Source organism: Musca autumnalis, unplaced genomic scaffold (genome assembly GCF_047663935.1).
Source record: "Musca autumnalis isolate F117 unplaced genomic scaffold, ASM4766393v1 scaffold_3, whole genome shotgun sequence".
In the NCBI taxonomy this organism is placed as follows: Eukaryota; Metazoa; Arthropoda; class Insecta; order Diptera; family Muscidae; genus Musca; species Musca autumnalis.
In genome coordinates, this window is record NW_027411866.1 from 42,595,403 (window position 1) to 42,615,754 (window position 20,352).

At 36.2% G+C, this 20,352-nt stretch overlaps 1 pseudogene; it reads right to left on the reverse strand.

Moving 5' to 3' along the window:
* Window positions 1-15,982: 15,982 nt before the first annotated feature.
* LOC141397279 (retinol dehydrogenase 13 pseudogene) lies at window positions 15,983-17,469 on the reverse strand (annotated as a pseudogene).
* Between the last annotated feature and the right edge of the window lie 2,883 nt (window positions 17,470-20,352).

Below are 20,352 nucleotides of genomic sequence, written 5' to 3' on the forward strand. Positions count from 1 at the left end.
TACCAGATTTCCCATACAAAAATAAATCCTCGTATTGGGTGGATTTGTTTTAAATCCGCCATAAATCATCGTATACAACTCTGTTTTTTGCAACATGTTGCTAGAAAATACAAAAAGTTGCACGCTGGCACAAGAAACAAGGTAGATGTATCGGTGAACTGCTATAACAAAAAAAATGAAAAATGTAAAAATTTGTATACAAGGCGAAAAAAATTAAATTTGATTTGATATAAAAAGTTGTTTTAAATCAACCAAGGTCCGTTCTTACATCTTGTCTTTAAAGTCCAGTTTTGTTATACCTTACTTTAAGAAAACTAGGGAATAAAGTTATCATTTCCAGAGATTTATTATTACAACTGCCATTAAAAATAAATGTTACATTTTGTAAAAATATGGCAATATCAAGGAAAATTTTCAATATTAAACAATAAAGTCCCAATTTACATTGGGCGAGTTTACTTGCGGCAATTGTAATTTTGTAGGAGAGAAAGGTGAGGCATATGGTAACCCTTTGCCTCTCAGCACCCTCTCTCACCTACAAACTGACAATTGCCGCAAGTAAACTCGCCCAATGTAAATTGGGACAAATTCGTAGTTTTCCGTATGTTTTTTAGAAGAATTCAATTAACAACACCTTCTTTTGACATTTCAAATCTGAACGAATTTTTGGGCTGATGCATCTACCCTGGTAATTGTGCTATGAACAAAAATCAGCTGACTGTCATTTAAATCCTCCAAAATGTATATCTAAATGCAATGAGATCTTTACTGGATTTATTAAATCCAGTTTAGGATTTATTGCAAGTCAAAATGAGCTATAAAATTATGAATGGAACTTGAAAGAAAACAATAATTTTAACGATTTTTGTCGGTAACTCAAAAAATGTGTTAGAGAATCGCACTACAGATGTGTTTAGCGCTATGCTTCATTCCCTTGAAAACCTTCTGTGGCAAAGCAACCATTGCATTTTAGAAATATTTTGTATTCTCGTCAGAACTTTCAATCATTCAATTTTTTCAACAATTCTTTTAAATAAATATTAGTTTTTTATTATTTTTTTTTTAAAACAAAAACCGTACACCGAATACGATGTCTCGGGAAGAAAATGCTGCAAATCCAAACATAGGTGTTGGTGATGGTATCAATAACAAAAAAGAAAAATTTCAATATGCACAAATTTCGCCTCTACAAATCTGAAACTGTTGTTCATTCAAGTGAAAACAGTTTTTAAAGTGAACAAAATTACAAGGGGTTAAACAAAATTCGATCATATTTTATGCAATCTGGACCCCGAAACCCTACACGCAGAGAAAAAATATTTTTCGCTTTTGTTGGAACAATATATGTTTTGGTTCCAAAAATGTATTTGTTTTGTTCAAACATTGTAATCCAAATCCAAAAATACCAACTTTTGTTCCAAACATAGAAAACAAAAACAACTTTCGAATTTCCGCAATATTGTTAAAATCGTTAACAATACCGATTGTAGGAACTATCATAATCTAATTTTGTTTACAAAAAGTATTGTCAATACAGATAACCAGCCCAGAAATTTTTGATATGAGTGCATATACTTCTCATATACACTTTTCGCATAACTTGGATATAAATGTCGCGTATAATATTGCAATCATTGATGAACACAATACATGGTTTGCTGCATTGGCTGACAACAAAGACCAACAAAAAGCCACAAGAACCCACCACAACATAAGGAATAATTAAACACCATAACAAACATGAAAAGGAAAGAAGAAGGAAACAAATAAAAACAAGAGTCTCACAAGTACATACACACAAATAAAGGTAAAGGCAGCATGTCATACAAACACACCACAACTCACCAAAATTGTTTTTTCAACACGGCATCGAATAGCGAGAGAAGAGAAACAAATTTTCGAAGAAAAGAGAAAAATATTGTTCAGTTGACACAAACTATTTTTGGATTTACAATACTACATGAGGAATCCAACAATATGTTAACAATACATATTTTGCTCTTGGAATATTGTTGGATCAAACATATTTTTTTCTCTGCGTGTAGAGTTTGTATCGGATATCATTAATACCTCTGATTTTCACGGATGCAAATACGAAACATTGAAAAATAAGCTAATTCTCCGTAGATTCTTAGTAGGCCATGCGATTGGTGATCAGAAACAGAGTCATTACTTACAATTTATGCGCAATACAGAACCGGGTCACGTAAGTGATTCAGTTTTAAAGTCATTATTTTTGGAACAGATGTCCCAAAATGTGTGTATCATACATTAGATGAAATATCGCCACAGGCAGACAATATCATGGTTCAATATCTCCTTCCATATCGACGCTTTCTTGGATAAAATACATGCTCTTGAAAATGTTTTGGTAACATACGATCTCATTCACCTGATGTTAAAAAATTTAACCAGCGCACCAGTAGTATATATAGAATTCGGAACAGTAGAAAAGAATACAGTTCGTATCATAACACTTTTAAAAACAAAGTCCTAAAATGTATTTCCCGTGTTCGTTTCAATAAAAACCAACTTCGGATTCAGTAGTTGCGGCATCAGAATATATGATAAATACTTCATACCGCCTTTTTATTACAGATCGAAATTCCAAATACGATTTGTTGGTAGACACGGGTGCTGATGTTTTTGTTGTACCAAAATCATTTATCAAGAAGTCAACGCTCATCAATAATACCACTACTGTCGTAAATTTTTTTTGCTGCGACGTTCGGAACAAGTATTATCTTATTGGACTTATGTCTCCGGAGCAGTTTCAAAGGAGATTTGTTATAGCGGATGTAGCCAAATCAATAATCGGTTCAGACTGCCTAACACATTTTCATATCCTTCCAGATTTAAAAAATAAACGACTAGTTGACGGTAAAACATTCCTGAAGTCTGGCAAATATATTGTTACGAATGTAACTGATAGGTTTAAGTTAGTTTAGTTTAATTTCCGTTAATTTAAAAATTTGAATTGTAACGTAAAGTTTTATTACGCAGTTACTTTATTTAAGCAACAACAATTATCATGTAGAATTATCTTCATTATTCTAGATGTTCTTTACCTTTCATTAATGTGTTTTTGTTTTGCTTTGCCATAGTCATGTAATTATTGTTTAGTTTGTCACCTCTTTATTTCTTTGCACTTGTTTGTTGTTGTTACGTCATTACTGTGCTTGTCGTCCAATTGTATTTCCCCATGTATGTATGTCATACATGATCACATTTGGCACTGCGGTGCCGATGATCTTCTGCAATTTACACTTAGTGCTGTTTTACATTTAAGCGACTTGTCTTACGATTTTTTGTCTCCTCTTTGTGGTGGTTATTCTTGTTAGGCAGAGTTGCAAAACATAGTAAGAGAAATTGAAACAAAATTTAGTTTTGCAATGAATTTTGTGCATAAAAAATAATTTAAAGCATAAAATGATTATTTGTTATAAGCATTTTAAAATTTGTATAACATATTTTTATAAAATACCTTCTTTTTACATTAAGTATTTTTAACAAAATGTACACTTGGTACCATGTTACAAAAAAATGCAACCCTGTGTGTGAAATTTACGAAGATGAGCAAAGAGGAGACAAAAAATCGTAAGACAAGTCGCTTAAATGTAAAACAGCACTTACACAACCCGAATGCACAGAAAGAGCGTACAAAAGAGAGCAAATGTTTTGATTTGTTATTGTTTTGTAGCTTGCGTGAATACAAACTTACTACCACACTGTTATAAGTTGCCAATATTTTGAATACATTCACATTTTCTCTGTTCTCTTCTTGGTCATGTCTGATGTATGTGAGTATGGTTGTTCGCTTAGTGCGAATGTGTGTCGGTGTGTTCGCTGCACAGATTCGAGGTGTTGCCATATGCTCTAGATATTTCTCGAACAGGGAGACTTTGGGATATAAATTACCGGGGAAATGGCAATGAAGGAGGAGTTGTGTTTTAAGCGTTGAACTGAACAGATCGGTTAAATAAGAGCTGCGTGCTAACTAGAGACTTGCTGTGTGCTTTGTAATTAAAGTCGGTTCTGAATAAGTGTAATAAAGTAAATAAAGCATTGTAGAAACGTAATCTAAAACGAACCCTGTTTTATTTGGTACAAATCGTATCGGGGAATAAAACAACGTCTACACGGACATTAGTTAAATCTAATTCCGTAACAATTGGTGTCAGCAGTGAGATTACGATCATCCTACAATGAAGTTTAAGGATCTACGAATGGAAGACTTGAAGAAGGAGCTAAGTAAGTTGGAGTTGTGTTCTACTGGCAACAAAGCCGAACTACAAAAACGCTTGTTGGAAGAGTTCGAGCGCCGTGGAATGAACATCGATGAATATGAGTTCGACGATAAGGAGGAAGTCGAGTTACCGGCAAAGGGCGAATCCACTGTTGAGGAAGTTTCATCGGTAGCTGCCAGGGGTGACGATTTGAAATCAATGCTGGCTATGATAATGCAGGAAATGAATAAGAAAAGTGAAGAAAATTCCAAAATGATGGAGAAATTAGATGCTAAAATGGACGAAATGAAAGCAGAGAATTCTAGGATGTTTGAAGAAAATTCAAGAAACTTAAAAGAGGAGTTGGAAGAGAATTCTAGAAAAATTAACGAGAAACTCGAGAACATCACGATGGTGATTGAAAAGAGAGTAGAAAACGTGGAGGTACAAATGAAAGAGTTGGATAAAAAGATTTTGTCTGTTGACGAGAAAGTTCTGGCCCATGATGAGAAATTTGTGAACCTTGGGAAGAAAATGTCGGAACTGGAAATCAAAGGCGGCCCAGTGAGAGCTATCCATAACGCGTTAAAAATTAAGCCTCCAGTGTTCGACGGCTCTACCTCTTTCAATGTGTTCAAATTACAGTTCGAGACATTGGCTGCTAGAGATTCTTGGAACGACAACGACAAGGCGGTATCACTCCTTATGGCATTGAAGGGTGATGCTGCTGACGTATTACAGAGTATTCCCGCCGCTTCTAGGAACAACTATGGAGATATAATGGCTGCTCTTGAACGTAAGTACGGTAGTGAACACAAGCAAGAGATCTACCGAATGGAACTGAGGGGAAGAGTCCAGAAGCCAAATGAGAACTTACAAGACTTTGCGGCTGATACAGAGCGGTTGGCGCAGTTGGCATATCCAGGAGAGACACATCCATTGGTGGACCGCATAAAGATTGACACATTTGCAAGTGGTATTCGTGATCCAGAGATAAAATTTGCGACGTATGCGGCACCGATAGGAACATTTGCAGAAACCGTGTCATTTGCCCTGGCCCAAGAAACCGCGAGGATGCTGGTGAAACCTAAAGCCTACAACGTGAGGAGGCTGCAAGTTGAGGACAACAATTCCCAGACCGTTGTCGATCCGCTAAAGGATGCACTAATGCGTGTGAAACGAGGGGCTGGTAAAACGAGAAAGACTTGCTACAACTGTCGTAAAGCTGGACACATTGCACGAGAATACATATTGCAACGACCAAGGCTCAGATCCACCTCACCGCCTTCAAAAAGCAACGACCAACCGGTGGCCAAGACTCTGCAAAGAGAGACATCAGGTGAATCAAATAAAGTGAATTCCGTCAATCACGAGGCGCCGCTGGCAGAGGATGAATCTGACGAGATCGCTGTCGATGTCCGTACGCTGAAGGTGGAAGCCGCCGACAAATGGCTCGTAGGAAAATGGAAAAATCTCGCAAACGAGGAGGAAAAAGCGAAGATGTACGTCGAGGAAAGGTCCATCGAAAAGTGGCCGTACAACAAGGAAGGACAAGTCCGAGGAAGACCAGGTGGCACTTAGGAAGGTGACCACGAAGAAAGAAGGTATAGCATCCCGATTCCTGGAGAGAAAGCAACGTCGTCCAGAAGAGCAAGAGTCCAAAGCTGACGCAGTAGAGGGTACATCTAAATCAGTTGCCACCACTACAGAACGAGAACTGCATCTAGTCAAGAGGAACAGGCTTAAGCGGGAGGCAGTGTTACCAATGCCCATACCACCGAGAGGGAACTGTGCCTATTCGGGACGAACAGGCTTAAGCGGGAGGCAATGTTACGAATGTAACTGATAGGTTTAAGTTAGTTTAGTTTAATTTCCGTTCATTTAAAAATTTGAATTGTAACGTAAAGTTTTATTACGCAGTTACTTTATTTAAGCAACAACAATTATCATGTAGAATTATCTTCATTATTCTAGATGTTCTTTACCTTTCATTAATGTGTTTTTGTTTTGCTTTGCCATAGTCATGTAATTATTGTTTAGTTTGTCACCTCTTTATTTCTTTGCACTTGTTTGTTGTTGTTACGTCATTACTGTGCTTGTCGTCCAATTGTATTTCCCCATGTATGTATGTCATACATGATCACATTTGGCACTGCGGTGCCGATGATCTTCTGCAATTTACACTTACACAACCCGAATGCACAGAAAGAGCGTACAAAAGAGAGCAAATGTTTTGATTTGTTATTGTTTTGTAGCTTGCGTGAATACAAACTTACTACCACACTGTTATAAGTTGCCAATATTTTGAATACATTCACATTTTCTCTGTTCTCTTCTTGGTCATGTCTGATGTATGTGAGTATGGTTGTTCGCTTAGTGCGAATGTGTGTCGGTGTGTTCGCTGCACAGATTCGAGGTGTTGCCATATGCTCTAGATATTTCTCGAACAGGGAGACTTTGGGATATAAATTACCGGGAAAATGGCAATGAAGGAGGAGTTGTGTTTTAAGCGTTGAACTGAACAGATCGGTTAAATAAGAGCTGCGTGCTAACTAGAGACTTGCTGTGTGCTTTGTAATTAAAGTCGGTTCTGAATAAGTGTAATAAAGTAAATAAAGCATTGTAGAAACGTAATCTAAAACGAACCCTGTTTTATTTGGTACAAATCGTATCGGGGAATAAAACAACGTCTACACGGACATTAGTTAAATCTAATTCCGTAACAATATTATGGAATAGCATTACAACAATACGCACTGATAACTATCCATATTCAGCATTGCTCTCTGAATTTCCAGACATTTATAAAATGTCTAGAGCCTTGGGTTGACAACCTACTGCTTCTAAAACACAATTTGTCACTGAAACCAATAGAAAATTAAAAATGAATCGAAATTTGGCAACAACCCTTTGCATGAAAATCGGAATATAAGAAAACATTTTCAATCGGGTAAACTGATCTTGCTTGGCGATTTTAACACCAAAGTTGGAGCAAATAATGATAACCTTACAAATATCATGGGTCAAGGGTTAGGCGAAATTAATGAAAATAGCGTGATGTTCACGGAAATGTGTAGCTCCAAGAATATGATAATAGGTGGCACGTTTTTTCCCACAAAAGGTTCCATAAGATGGGTTCCAGAGATGGCCGTACCGAAAATCAGTTAGACCATATCTGCATAAATAAGATGTGGAGACATAGTCTCTTAGATTCGCGGAACAAACGTAGTGCGGACATTGGCTCAGACCACCACTCTCTGATCGGCGAATTCCGCCTAAAAATTGTGCGCCCAGACATTCGTAACAACCACACATCGACACGGTTAGACATCCAAAATCTCCAAAATCCAAGAATCCGGCAGCAATCAACAGCTACAATTAAACATTACAAACATAGCACCGCATGGCAACGTTAGTTCGAAGGGAATGCTATCAAAGATGCTTTTATCGATGCAGGATCTAAAGTACTCGGTCACCAACACAAAACCCAAAAAGACTGGATATGTACATCTACCTGGGAAGTTATCGATGAACGCCGAAGAAAAAAGGCAGCTGTCAATGCAGCAAGAACTCGTGCTTCCAATGAAGCTGCAAGTCGTGAATATGAGACTTTAAACAAATCTGTAAAGCGAATGTGCAGACACGACAAGCGGATGTGGATCAGCTCGATTGCAACACAAGCAGAAACTGCAGCTGCAAGCGGGAACACTAAAATGATTTATGAATGCACAAAACGATTGTAGACCAATAAATGGAAATGTCTCAATAAAAGCTAAAGATGACACAATTCTTACCTCAGAAGAAGATCAACTCTCACGATGGTAAGAGCATTTCACCGGACTCTTTCAGGTTCCATCTGAGAATATGGACAACCTGACTGAATTCGTACCTCACTTCGCATTCCAGCAAATCAACCGCGTCGGGTCCCAATGGCCCAGCATCCAAGGTGGCCGGTATCGACAATGTCCATGTAGAACTCTTTAAAGCGGATAATGAACTATCTGCTCGGGCTTTGCATGAATTATTTCAGGATATCTGGACGTCAGAAACGTTTCCGAACGAAGGATAGTGGTAAAAATAATGAATAAGGGGCACTAAGCGACTGCAACAATTGGAGAGGAATCATGATCTTGTGAAGCTGTCTAAAAATATTCTGCAAAATCATTCTAAACCGTTTTGAGATGAAAATTGACGATACGCTTAGGCCCCAACAAGCCGGATTCCGCTGTCGCAAATCTTGTGTCGACCATATTGCCACTGTACGCATAATAATGGAACAAATAAACGAAATGCAAGACTCGCACCACCTTGTCTTCATTGACTTCCAAAAAGCGTTCGACTTAATTAAGCACCAGAGTATTTGGGAAGCTATGAGCACAAAAGGTGTCCCCGACAAGATTTGTAACCTAATCAAAGCACAATACCACCGTTTTGAATGCAGAGTAAGACATGGCAATAAACTCTCCCCCGCTATAACCGTAAAAAGAGAAAAGGTGTCCCGACAAGATTTGTAACCTTATGGAACACCTGAACGACCTTTTATATTGTTTTAATACCTAAGAGGTTATCAGATGTACAAAGCAAAATAACCAACATAGCATTAACTTCAAGTGCATATGGCTTAAAGATTGACGTGGACAGGACCAATTCACTTCACTTAAACTCCTCTCAAAGACAACCGCTCTCTCTGTATGGACAAGACATCGAACAGGTGGCAAACTATGCATACCTAGGCAGTCAAATTCCGAAAGATGGAGTTACACGTGACGATATATCAACCCGCATTCGAAAGGCTAAGGTCGCTTTTGCGGGTTTGTATAAAATATGGAGATCAAATCAACTAAGTACCAAAACAAAGATACGCATATTTAAAAGTAATGTTCTGTCAGTTCTGCTTGTGTCTGGTTTGTGTCCAACGAGTTCACGAATACGCTGCAATCTTTCGTAAATAGATCACTGCATTTTATTCTCCACATAGGGTGGCCAAATAACTGGATATCAAACTTGGGTCTTTATCAGAGGAGTGATATTAAGGCAACTGCCACAGTAATCCGTGAAAAGAAATGGAGGTGGGTAGGACCCTTTCTTCTTAAACCAGCGGATGATATACGCCAAGAAGCCTTTGATTGGAATCCGCAAGGAATGTGAAGAAGAGGCAGACCGAGGGGTAGCTGGAGAAGAAGCATCGAAGAAGAAATAATCTTACATCCTTCCTGGATCTATCTTGGAATAATATTAAAACTTTAAGTTCAAATAGAAATGATTGGAATAATTTTGTATTGACACTATGCGCCCACGATTTGGTGTAAAAGCAATAAATAATACTAAAATAATATAAAATGTCTAATGTTTTACAAAGACTAAAGGCTTCCTCAGCATACTGTGTATCATCACATATAAACCAAAGGACCTCCATGTCATGCAAAATCCTATACTAGAGTCTGATAAATTTGTGACCGCAAAAAAAAGATTTGAATACATGCTAAAGAATGCAATAATTCGTCCTTCAAATTCTGAATGGTCCAGTTAATTACATATGGTACCAAAAAAGATGGAATGTGGAGATGCTGTGGAGACTATAGAGGTCTTAAAAAAGCTGTTCCGGATCGATACAGCATCCCTTTTTTGACAGACTGCAACCAAAAACTAAACGTGTCTACTGCTTTCTCGACATTCAACCTGATAATAACGTGTGTGTGTTTTGCTATTGGGTGCCACCGTGGTGCAATGGTATGCACACCCGCCTTGCACGCAGAAGGTCGTGGGTTCGATTCCCGGCCAGGCAACATCAAAATTTTCAACGGTGGCAAAATACCCCTCAGTAATGTTGGCGACATTTCCTGAGTATTTCCGCCATGTAAAACTTCTCTATAAAGTGGTGTCGTAAGACACGCCGTTCGGACTCGGCGATAAACAGTAGGTCCCATATCATTGAGCTAATATGAGTCGGGGTGCACTCATTGATATGAGAGAAGTCTCCCCTGTCCCGTCTGGGATGTTTGTGGAACAATTATTATTATTTTTAGATGGTGTACTGATTGCATCTAAAAATCAGGAGAAGCATTTAAAACACTTGAGAATTGGATTTAAGGATTACGGCATCGTTTTAAACAAATCGAAATGCATGTTCGGACAATCTGAGGTAATTTTTCTCGGAGTAAAATTAAATTCCCAAGGTACTATGCCAACCGAACCGAAGAATATTCAGGATCTCGGGCAGTTTTTATCGCCGATTATTACCTAATGCGGTTCAAATTAAAATACCACTCACGACATATCTTCAAGGTGATCGAAAACGATATAAGTGACCAGTTATATGAACAAAACAGTCATAAGAAGTTTATGATAAGAAGCTTGCTGATGCTGCACTACTTTCACATAGAGCTGGCAAACAATCGATGGCACTATCGATAATAGCGATACTTTATTTTGAATGTCACTATCGATTGATAGCTTTTTCAATCGATATTATCGGACAACATTTAATTTGCTAAATTTCCAATTTATTTTTGGGTATTTATCATTCCGCCATGGTATTTATTTAGAATTCATGGAGTATCCATGATGTAAACCAAAATGTTAGCATTGTTACGAATGTAACTGATAGGTTTGAGTTAATTTAGTTTAATTTCCGTTAATTTAAAAATTTTAATTGTAGCGTAAAGTTTTATTACGCAGTTACTTTATTTAAGCAACAACAACTACCATGTAGAATTTTCTTCATCATTCTAGTTCTTACTTTACCTTTCATTAATGTGCACTTGTTATTCAATTATCGCCTAGTTTTCCATTTCTTGTATTTGTTTTTGTTGTACTTTCTTGTATAATAGTCCATTACGTCATGTCTATCTTCTGTGTTTGTATCCGGTATACAGTGAGTGTCAAAAATATTCGGTTTTCAATTTCGCCAATAATAACACCTCAGTATTTTCGAACCACATAACCAATATTCAAAAAACCAAATACTTAAAAAAATGTTGGTCCTGTGGCTATTAAAAAATGTATGTAGCATGGATACATGGCAACCCTATAAGCGAGAATAACAAAGAACACGTTGTTAACCCTGTTTTCTATGCGTCAAAAATATTCGGTTTTTGTAAATTTTGTTAAATATTTTGGCAAAAAACCAGTCAATATCGAACTTTTTCTGCAATATTAGTATAAATTTCAATAATTGCGAACAGAATCTTTGTTCCTGTGTGCAAAAATATTATATTTTATAACAAATTATTACAATTTAGGGCTAAGGAAAATCGCTATCCTAGAAAAGAGTAAAAATGTTTATATTTCATTATAAAAACGGCAGAAATAAAGGGGATTTTTGCTTATTTTTGAATATTTAGTCGAATACATTTGAAATAATGTGCAAAAGTCACGACAATATAGAAATAATTGATTTCGTGAAACACATAACCCAGCCAAACCAAGGACTGGGAGGGAAGGTGGAGGAATCTCCTGAAAAATTACGGATAAACCGCCCTTAATTTTCCCGAAATTAGTCACCGAGTCCTAAATGACTTTCAAAATATAGAAAATATGCACGTACATTCTAAAAAAATCGAAAGGATAAAGCCTTTCATGGCCTTGTAACACATCACACACCATCGGCTTATTTACATAACCAAAAATCTAGTTCAAATTTCGCCTTGATGTACCTTCAAAACTTGATGTACATCAGAAACCTGGTGAAATGGAGTTAGTTTTGAATGTCTAAACAGGAAAATCAGTATACCACCAAGTTTCCGGCATTTCTGTGTACTCCAACACAAAAAGTACGAAGGAGCTTATAGGAGACATGTATTTATCAATGACTTATTATGTGTTACAAGGCCATGAAAGGCTTTATCCTTACGATTTTTTTGGAAAGTAAGTGCATATTTTTTATCTTCTGAACGTCATTTAGGGCTCGGTGACCAATTTCAAGAAAATTAAGGGCGGTTTAGCCGTAATTTTTCAGGATATTCCTCCACCTTCCCTCCCAGTCCTTGGTTTGGCTGGGTTATGTGTTTCACGAAATCAATTATTTCTATATTGTCGTGACTTTTGCACATTATTTCAAATGTATTCGACTAAATATTCAAAAATAAGCAAAAATTCCCTTTATTTCTGCCGTTTTTATAATGAAATATAAACATTTTTACTCTTTTCTAGGATAGCGATTTTCCTTAGCCCTAAATTGTAATAATTTGTTATAAAATATAATATTTTTGCACACAGGAACAAAGATTCTGTTCGCAATTATTGAAATTTATACTAATATTGCAGAAAAAGTTCGATATTGACTGGTTTTTTGCCAAAATATTTAACAAAAGTTACAAAAACCGAATATTTTTGACGCATAGAAAACAGGGTTAACAACGTGTTCTTTGTTATTCTCGCTTATAGGGTTGCCATGGATCCATGCTACATACATTTTTTAATAGCCAAGGGACCAACATTTTTTTAAGTATTTGGTTTTTTGAATATTGGTTATGGGGTTCTAAAATACTGAGGTGTTATTATTGGTGAAATTGAAAACCGAATATTTTTGACACTCACTGTATGTGTGTTATTGTTCGTTTGGTGCTAGTGTGCGTCTGTGTGTTTGTTGTTTGTTGGCTTCTCGAGGTTGCCAGATGCATGCTCTAGATACTTCCAAACGATAAATGTCGGGATATAAATATCAGATGACGGGAAAACAGTGATCAGTTATGAATTTTATCGCGAAGTGTAAATATCGACTAGTAAAGAAGTAAAGTAAAGCTGTGTACTTAGCTATAACAGTCAGTTCCGAATAAGTGTAATAAATTAAATAAAGCATTGTAGAAACGTAATCTAAAACGAACCCTGTTTTATTTGGTACAAATCGTATCGGGGAATAAAACAACGTCTACACGGAGATTAGTTAAACCTAATTCCGTGACAGTATTCAATTGTTTTCTAATAGTACGTTTACATACATATAACCGGATTTAATAAACCCACTGGGTTTCAAATTTGCATAAAGAAGGTTAACCCGGTAAAAACCTATAATATAAACATGCTATAAGACAACATCAGAATGCATATCAGTGTTTTGAGATCCATTTTTTTGTTCAAAATAGAAGAGCAGACGAAGAATGGGTAATTTTTACTACGATCAAATTTTTGTTCTTTATAATTCGAAAAATGGTAAAAATTAATAGATTCTTGAAGTTCTGGAAAAGACATATCCCTCAAAAAATGCGAATTCTGAATTTCTATTTTTTCTACAACTTCTACTTTATATTGTTTCAAATTTTAATGCTGATATCTCCAAAACTCGACCAGTTACAGCTCATTTACTACAAGCTTCGCTTTATTCAACACAACAGTTTTTCGAGTTTACGAATCACTACAACAAATCAAATCGTGCTTGATCTTGCACAGAAATTTAGAACTGTGTCTGGCTAGATGTTTGCAAAAAATGTTCCAAGTAGTTATTTTCGTTTTTGTTTAATAATATTTTTAAGTTGGGAAGTCAAATTCCAGTCGCGAACTTAAAACGCGTTTTTCTCGAAACTGGATTTTTTGAAATGTGTCACTCTTTGAGTAAATGAGCAATATTTTTAGAAAGTGAAAATGTGTCTAAACATCTCAAAATACCCTATAGCATGCGGAACCTTTATATGGGAACTATAACCATAAAATCGGACCTACAAACATGACTTTTGCGGTTTTAATGGGTTTTCTTCACCAAGAACCAATACTGGAAATTTAAGATCTACAAATATTTTTGTCACCTCTTTCCACTGTGTGTTGAAACGAAAGAGCGATAGTATCGATCGTTTGAAATATCTAAACTATCAAATGTTGTGGATATCGATAGTTTGCCAGCTTTACTTTCACATACCGTTCCTAATGCAACACTAGCACTTAAGGAGGATGCTTCAAAATTTGGCATTGGCTCGGTGGTCGAACAATTGGTGGACAACCAGTGGCAACCCTTGGCGTTTTTCTCTAAAATGTTAACCCCTCTCAAACTAATACATTGCCTAGGATCGGGAATAGCTTGGCGCCTATAAAGCAATCCGCCATTTTCGGTACATATTAGTAGGGCGCCAATTTATACTGTTCACTGACCACAAGACGTTGTGTTTCACCTTCAATAAAGATCCTGATAAATCCAGTCCGAGACAATGGCGACATCTGGATTTGATTGGCCAATTTACTATAGGCATTCGTCGCATTTCGGGTCGAGACAATATGTTGCCGATACATTGTCCAGGATTTCAGACATATCCACAATTGACTACACTAGTTTACATTTGGCACAATGAAATGATGGGGAACTACGTTAACTGTTATCATCAAGATCCAGTCTTGAAATTAAACTTTTTTTAAATTCCAGGAAACAAAACTGAATGAAATGATGAAGAACTGCGTCAACTGTTATCATCAAAATCCAGTCTTGAAATTAAACTTTTTCAAATTCCAGGAATCAAAACTGAAATTTATTGTGACATCTCAACTTTCACATCCGGGAACTCGATCTACTCGAAAAATGTTATCTCAACGATGTGTGGCCCTAAATGAATCAAGACGTTGGCAAATGGACCAAAGCCTGCCAAGCAAGCAAGGTTACTCGTGACACAAAATCTCCTATGTGGCGTTTTTATATATCGACCAGAAGATTTGCAGATATCCATGTTGACATTGTAGGTTCATTAGCGCAGTCGGAAAGCTATCGTAACATTCTCACGATTGTTGATCGTCATACTCGATGGCCCGAAGTTGTTCCAATTAAAGATATGGCATCGGCTACAATTTGTGAAAACTTTCTCTCCGCATGTGTTTCAAGGTGTGGTTGTCCCGACAATGGGTGTGTTCGTTCAGGTGCATTTTCTGACCGAATTAGCCGTAATTTGGCATTTAGTCAGAAAGCTTCTCAAAAAACTTGGGAACTTGGGCTAACATTTTGGATGTTTTTATATCTTCCACTATAATATGGAGGGTATAATTTTTTCGGTATTTTGAAGATTGTGGCCGCTGAAATCCACCGAAATTGCTGAAATTTGGTATTTAGTCTTTGTTCGACCATTTTCGTAATTCTGAAGGTTGTGACGTCAATATCCCACCGAAATACTGAATTTTGTTATTTCGTCTTCTATGGGGTTATAAAATATTCCAGAAGATTTTCTCTTGATCTTCGGTATTTTGAGGATTTTACCGAAATATCGTAGGTATAGATCGACTTTTTGATATAGCCCCCATGGGATGGTACCTCCCGAATTTAGGTAGTTTGAAGGTTAGTCACATTGTTTTACCGAACTTGCTGAAATTTGTCTTCTTCATAAACGGAAGGAAATTACTTCAATACAACTCATGGCCTAGCAGAACTTAACGCCGTTCTTACTTGTTATTCCTTCACTTAAATTAACAACAATATGGGTCATTATTACATGTGTTCTTTTATTATCTGATAAATTTGAAACGCAAAATAAATCAATTTGAAGGCTTTAAAAATATAATTTTTACATTGAAAGTTAATGCCAAGAACCTCTTCCTTGAAATTCTTCATCACTTTTAACTTTAAGTTAAGCGGAACGCTATAAATCTGTTCGGTAAATCCAAACTATAACAAAATAATACTTATAATAATGGGGTTAAATCAATTTTTTTCTTTATTATGATTTTATTCAAACACCGATGAAATTTAAAAAGCACTAAAGGCTTGGTGCATAAACTGCCTCGCCTGGTTGACTTGCTTTCCTGCTTCATTTCTGAAATAATAAAAATAAAAGAATAAAGAAGGGTTGCCCTTTTCTTTTTTATTCTTTTATCAGAAGCAAGCAAGGTAAGCAGGCGAGGCAGCTTATGTACTCAGGGCTTAAGGGCATGGGTACGAAATCTGCCTCGTCTCCTTGCCTTGCTATCTTCTGATAAAAGAACAAAACATAAAAGGGCAACCTAGTTCGGCCTTTTTTGTTCTTTTATCAGAAGCAAGCAAGGCAATCGAGCGAGGCAGCTTATATACCCAGACCTTAACTTAGGCTATGCTTAAATACTTAGCAAATACCTCTCCATCATTCCACATTCATTTTCAATCCAACCATTTTTGCACTTTTCTGCCATAACCAATCAGCCATTTCGTTATCGCAAGCTTGTGCAGCCAACTTCTTTAACGTCATGCGATCATAGTAACCACCAGTTTTGCCTTTCAAATCGGGATCTAAAGCCAAATAGATTGAAGTTTGTGCGCCACCACGTGTCGAACGTAGAGCCAGCTTTGTTAGTTGACTTGAAATGGAAAGAAAACGATTATTACGAAAGAGTTCCGTATCAACGGAACCGGGATGTAAACAATTGACGGTGACTCCGCTTCCCTCTAGCAGTTGGGCCAACTTGTGAGTAAACAAAACATTTGCCAATTTGCTCTGAGCGTAAGCACGAAAATCATTATAGCTTTTCTCACTGTTTATATCTTCGGTTTGTATTCTTCCCAAAGCATACATCCAAGAGCTGACCACAATAATGCGACTAGGTGCAGCAGCTTTAAGTTGGTCCAATAACAAATTGGTTAAAAGAAAATGACCCAAATGATTGACAGCGAATTGTTGTTCATAACCATCAATGGTTAGCTTATGAGGTGTGGCCATAATGCCTGCATTATTAATGAGAATATCCAGCCGTTGTTCTTCTTTTTGAAACTGTGCCACAAATTCCCTTACACTTCTGAGGGAACTTAGATCCAATTGGCGATTATAGATTTTCGAATTACCCGTTTCATAGATAATATCTTGGCGGGCCTTTTCACAACGATTATAGTCTCTGCAGGCCATATAAATGCGAGCACCTCTTCTTGCCAACTCCAGTGCTGTTTCTTTGCCAATGCCGGTATTGCAACCGGTTATAATGACAACTTTACCATCGATGCGATTGGTTTTGCAATAGCTGGGACCTTCTTTGTATTTCCACAGGGCAAACAGGGCCACTGCTGATATTAGGCCGCCAGAGATGAAGAGAAAAGTAAAACATCCCATGGGTGTAAAATTGCCAACATATTGACACACTGACTGATTTAAAAATTCAGCAAAGTACATGTTGATTTTTCTCGAACACTCAATCAATTATTTGCTAACAACTTGGATGTTGTGAAACTCGCTGTTGTTGTTTTCTTGCAACGTGCTGTGCAACACGCTTGAAGCGCAAAATGATCTGTTGCGACCACACTCTTTACGGCAACTGATCAGTATTGTGAGCATTTGCGCATGCTGAAGTGTATTATCTGTGGCAAGTGCAGCTGCTGATCTATGCTATGCAGAGCTTAATCGGAACACCTTTAATGTAATACTCAACTTGACTTAGATGTATTTATTTCAGGGCTGAGCTGGCATGTGTGCTAGCACACAGGCAAATTGTGAAAACGTACTCTTAATTTTTGTGAACCATGAATAATTAAACATTTATGCAATTTTTTTTTATTTATATTTTTTAATAATTTGCATTGTGGACGGTTTTAGACAGCATTAATGTTTAAAAAATATTGAAATAAGTAATGAAACATCAAGACAAATTAAATATTAATTCTCCCTTAAATTTCCCTCTCTCTCCCCATTTTGCTCAGCCCTGATTTATTTGCTCAAACAAAAATCATGAGTAACGATTTTTTGTTGTAAGCAAACAAACTATACTTGCGCTAATCATAAAGTTAAAAATTGCAACGGAAAAATAAACAAAATTTTTTCTCTAAACAGTCATGCGGAACGAGTTTGTATTATGCTGGATGCATGTTTTGCATTCCTAACAAAGCTCAGCAATTCCATTGAGAAAACAAAATAAATGTTTTTGCGACATATAACGTAAATGCTTTTATTGGCCTAAGAGATGTGAAATATAGTAAGAGTAAATCTAGTGACCTAGTAAAGGGTTTGGATTTGCGTTCTGAATTTTTTGGTTCACATACCTATAACCTTTATATTTTTGATCCATCAGTAGATATTTTGTAATCTCACAGATGGATGTTATTTGCTGCTTCTTAGCTGTCGCACTATTTCTCAGAATCGGGTTGCGACAGGTAACAGCATAATTTTTTCTTAAATATATCGTCACCATAAATGCCCAAAGACGTAAGCAAAAACGTTATAAAATGAGCAAGTAAGAACGTCGTTACCCTTCACCACGAATTATATTGAAGTAAAATGGAACAATTAGCTTCCTTTCGTTTATGAAGAAGACTAAATACCAAATTTCTTATATTTTGGTAAAACCTTCAAAATAACGAAAATCAAGAGGTACGCTTCTATGGGGGATACAGAAACCCGCGGACCTCTACTGATAATTCTCTACTGGAATATTTTGTAACCCCATGGAAGACTAAATAACAATTTTCAGTCTTTCTGTGGGATATTTACGTTACAACCTTCAGAATTATTAAAGTCGGGAGGTACCGTATTGTGGGGGCTATATCGAAACGTTGACCTATACCAACGAATTTCATTCAGAAAGGCCTCCAGCAATAGGGGGTCCAAGACCGAAAATGGTTAACCGGTTTTGAGTTACAAAACCGAAACTGGTTTTCGCCAGAAACGTCATTTACGATTAACCAAAAAACGGTTATTTGGGTCGGTTAACCGATTTAAAAAAAAAAAATCATATTTTTAATATTTCATTACAATTGTATTCTTGAAAATAAACTAAACTTACATATAATAAGGTAATATAAGGCACGGTAAAGTTATAAATGTTAGATACCTTTAAATTGTAAAAATATTTTGTGTAAAATGGTCCTAAAATTAACGTTGTAGCTACAATTTAAAACGAATATTTTATCCAACATAGTCATTATTCAACAGACCGCCGAATTTTCCGATGCTATCTGATATTCACTATGATAAACTTTATTAGGCGAAGTCTGTGCATAATTGACACCATCTTTAGTCAAATGTTAGGACAAAATGTATGCTTGATTCAGACATTTCACGATCACAATTTCTGCTTTACAGTTGCTTTCCCCACTTCGAGGTTGAATTTCGAATAACAAGGATGTTATGAGATAATTATGTAATGATGAAGTCTTTATACTTAATTAACCAATTGGCGCACATTTTTAATCAAATATTTATCAATTATGAGCAATTTTGTACCTATTTAACAAAACGGGTTTAAACCGTATAACCGGTTTTGAACAATTATGAAAACCGAAACACGGTTTTTAAAAAATTTAACATTTCGGTACAGAAATTGTTATCAATGGATCATATTGGGCTAAGTTAAGTTAAGTTAATTTATTGAGTTTTTTTTAACAATAAGATGATATTGGTACAATATGATAAAAAAAAAAACTTAAGACTATAATGTATTATCTTAATAACATTGTTTGTTATACAGCATCATGCGTTACTTAATAGGATGACAATATGGTGAAATAACATGGAAAAGTCTACGCCCTTGCTCCCGGGACTTTTACATAAAGTGCAAATCTTAAATCTAGAAGTTGAAACTTAAAACTAAGAATAATAAAAAATTATAGTAAAACAAAACAAACAAAAACTGATAAAAAATAGGTAATATTGTATCTACTCACGATTTGTCCCGGCGAGCGCCCTTTCATAAAAGCGGGTAATACCGGAAGGATCCTCATTTGCGTAACCCAAGGGAGACAGATATTGTGTGTTCGACAATCCAAAGTTTGCCTGACTGTTTACTACTTCTATCATATGTGCATTTTCATGACCTTCCAATCTTAAGTTGAACTTGTCCAAAATGTCAGAAACATATTTGGAAAGCCGTTTCACATTAGAATTGGAATAAATAAAATTATTGGAATATCTTTTATTGGTAGAAATAAAGTTCTTCCCGATACAATACCTTAAAATTTTTCTCTCAAGTATCTCAGGTTCCTTCATTACCGTCGGCGAAATATTAAACCAAATTGGGAACGCATAAAAAATAATGGGTCTTATGCAAGTTTTGTACAATAAAATTTTCGTATTAACTGGTAAATATTTGTTACTTAGAATTTTAGAAAAAAAAAACAAAGACACCTTGAGCCTTATTACGCGCTTTTCTGGCGTGAACATTAAACTTAAAAAGTTTATTAAACTCAACACCTAAATATTTTACTTTGTCTTTAAATGGAATTTCAGTGCCGTTTAAAACAAGCTTTAAAGTTTTACTTTCTGGAACT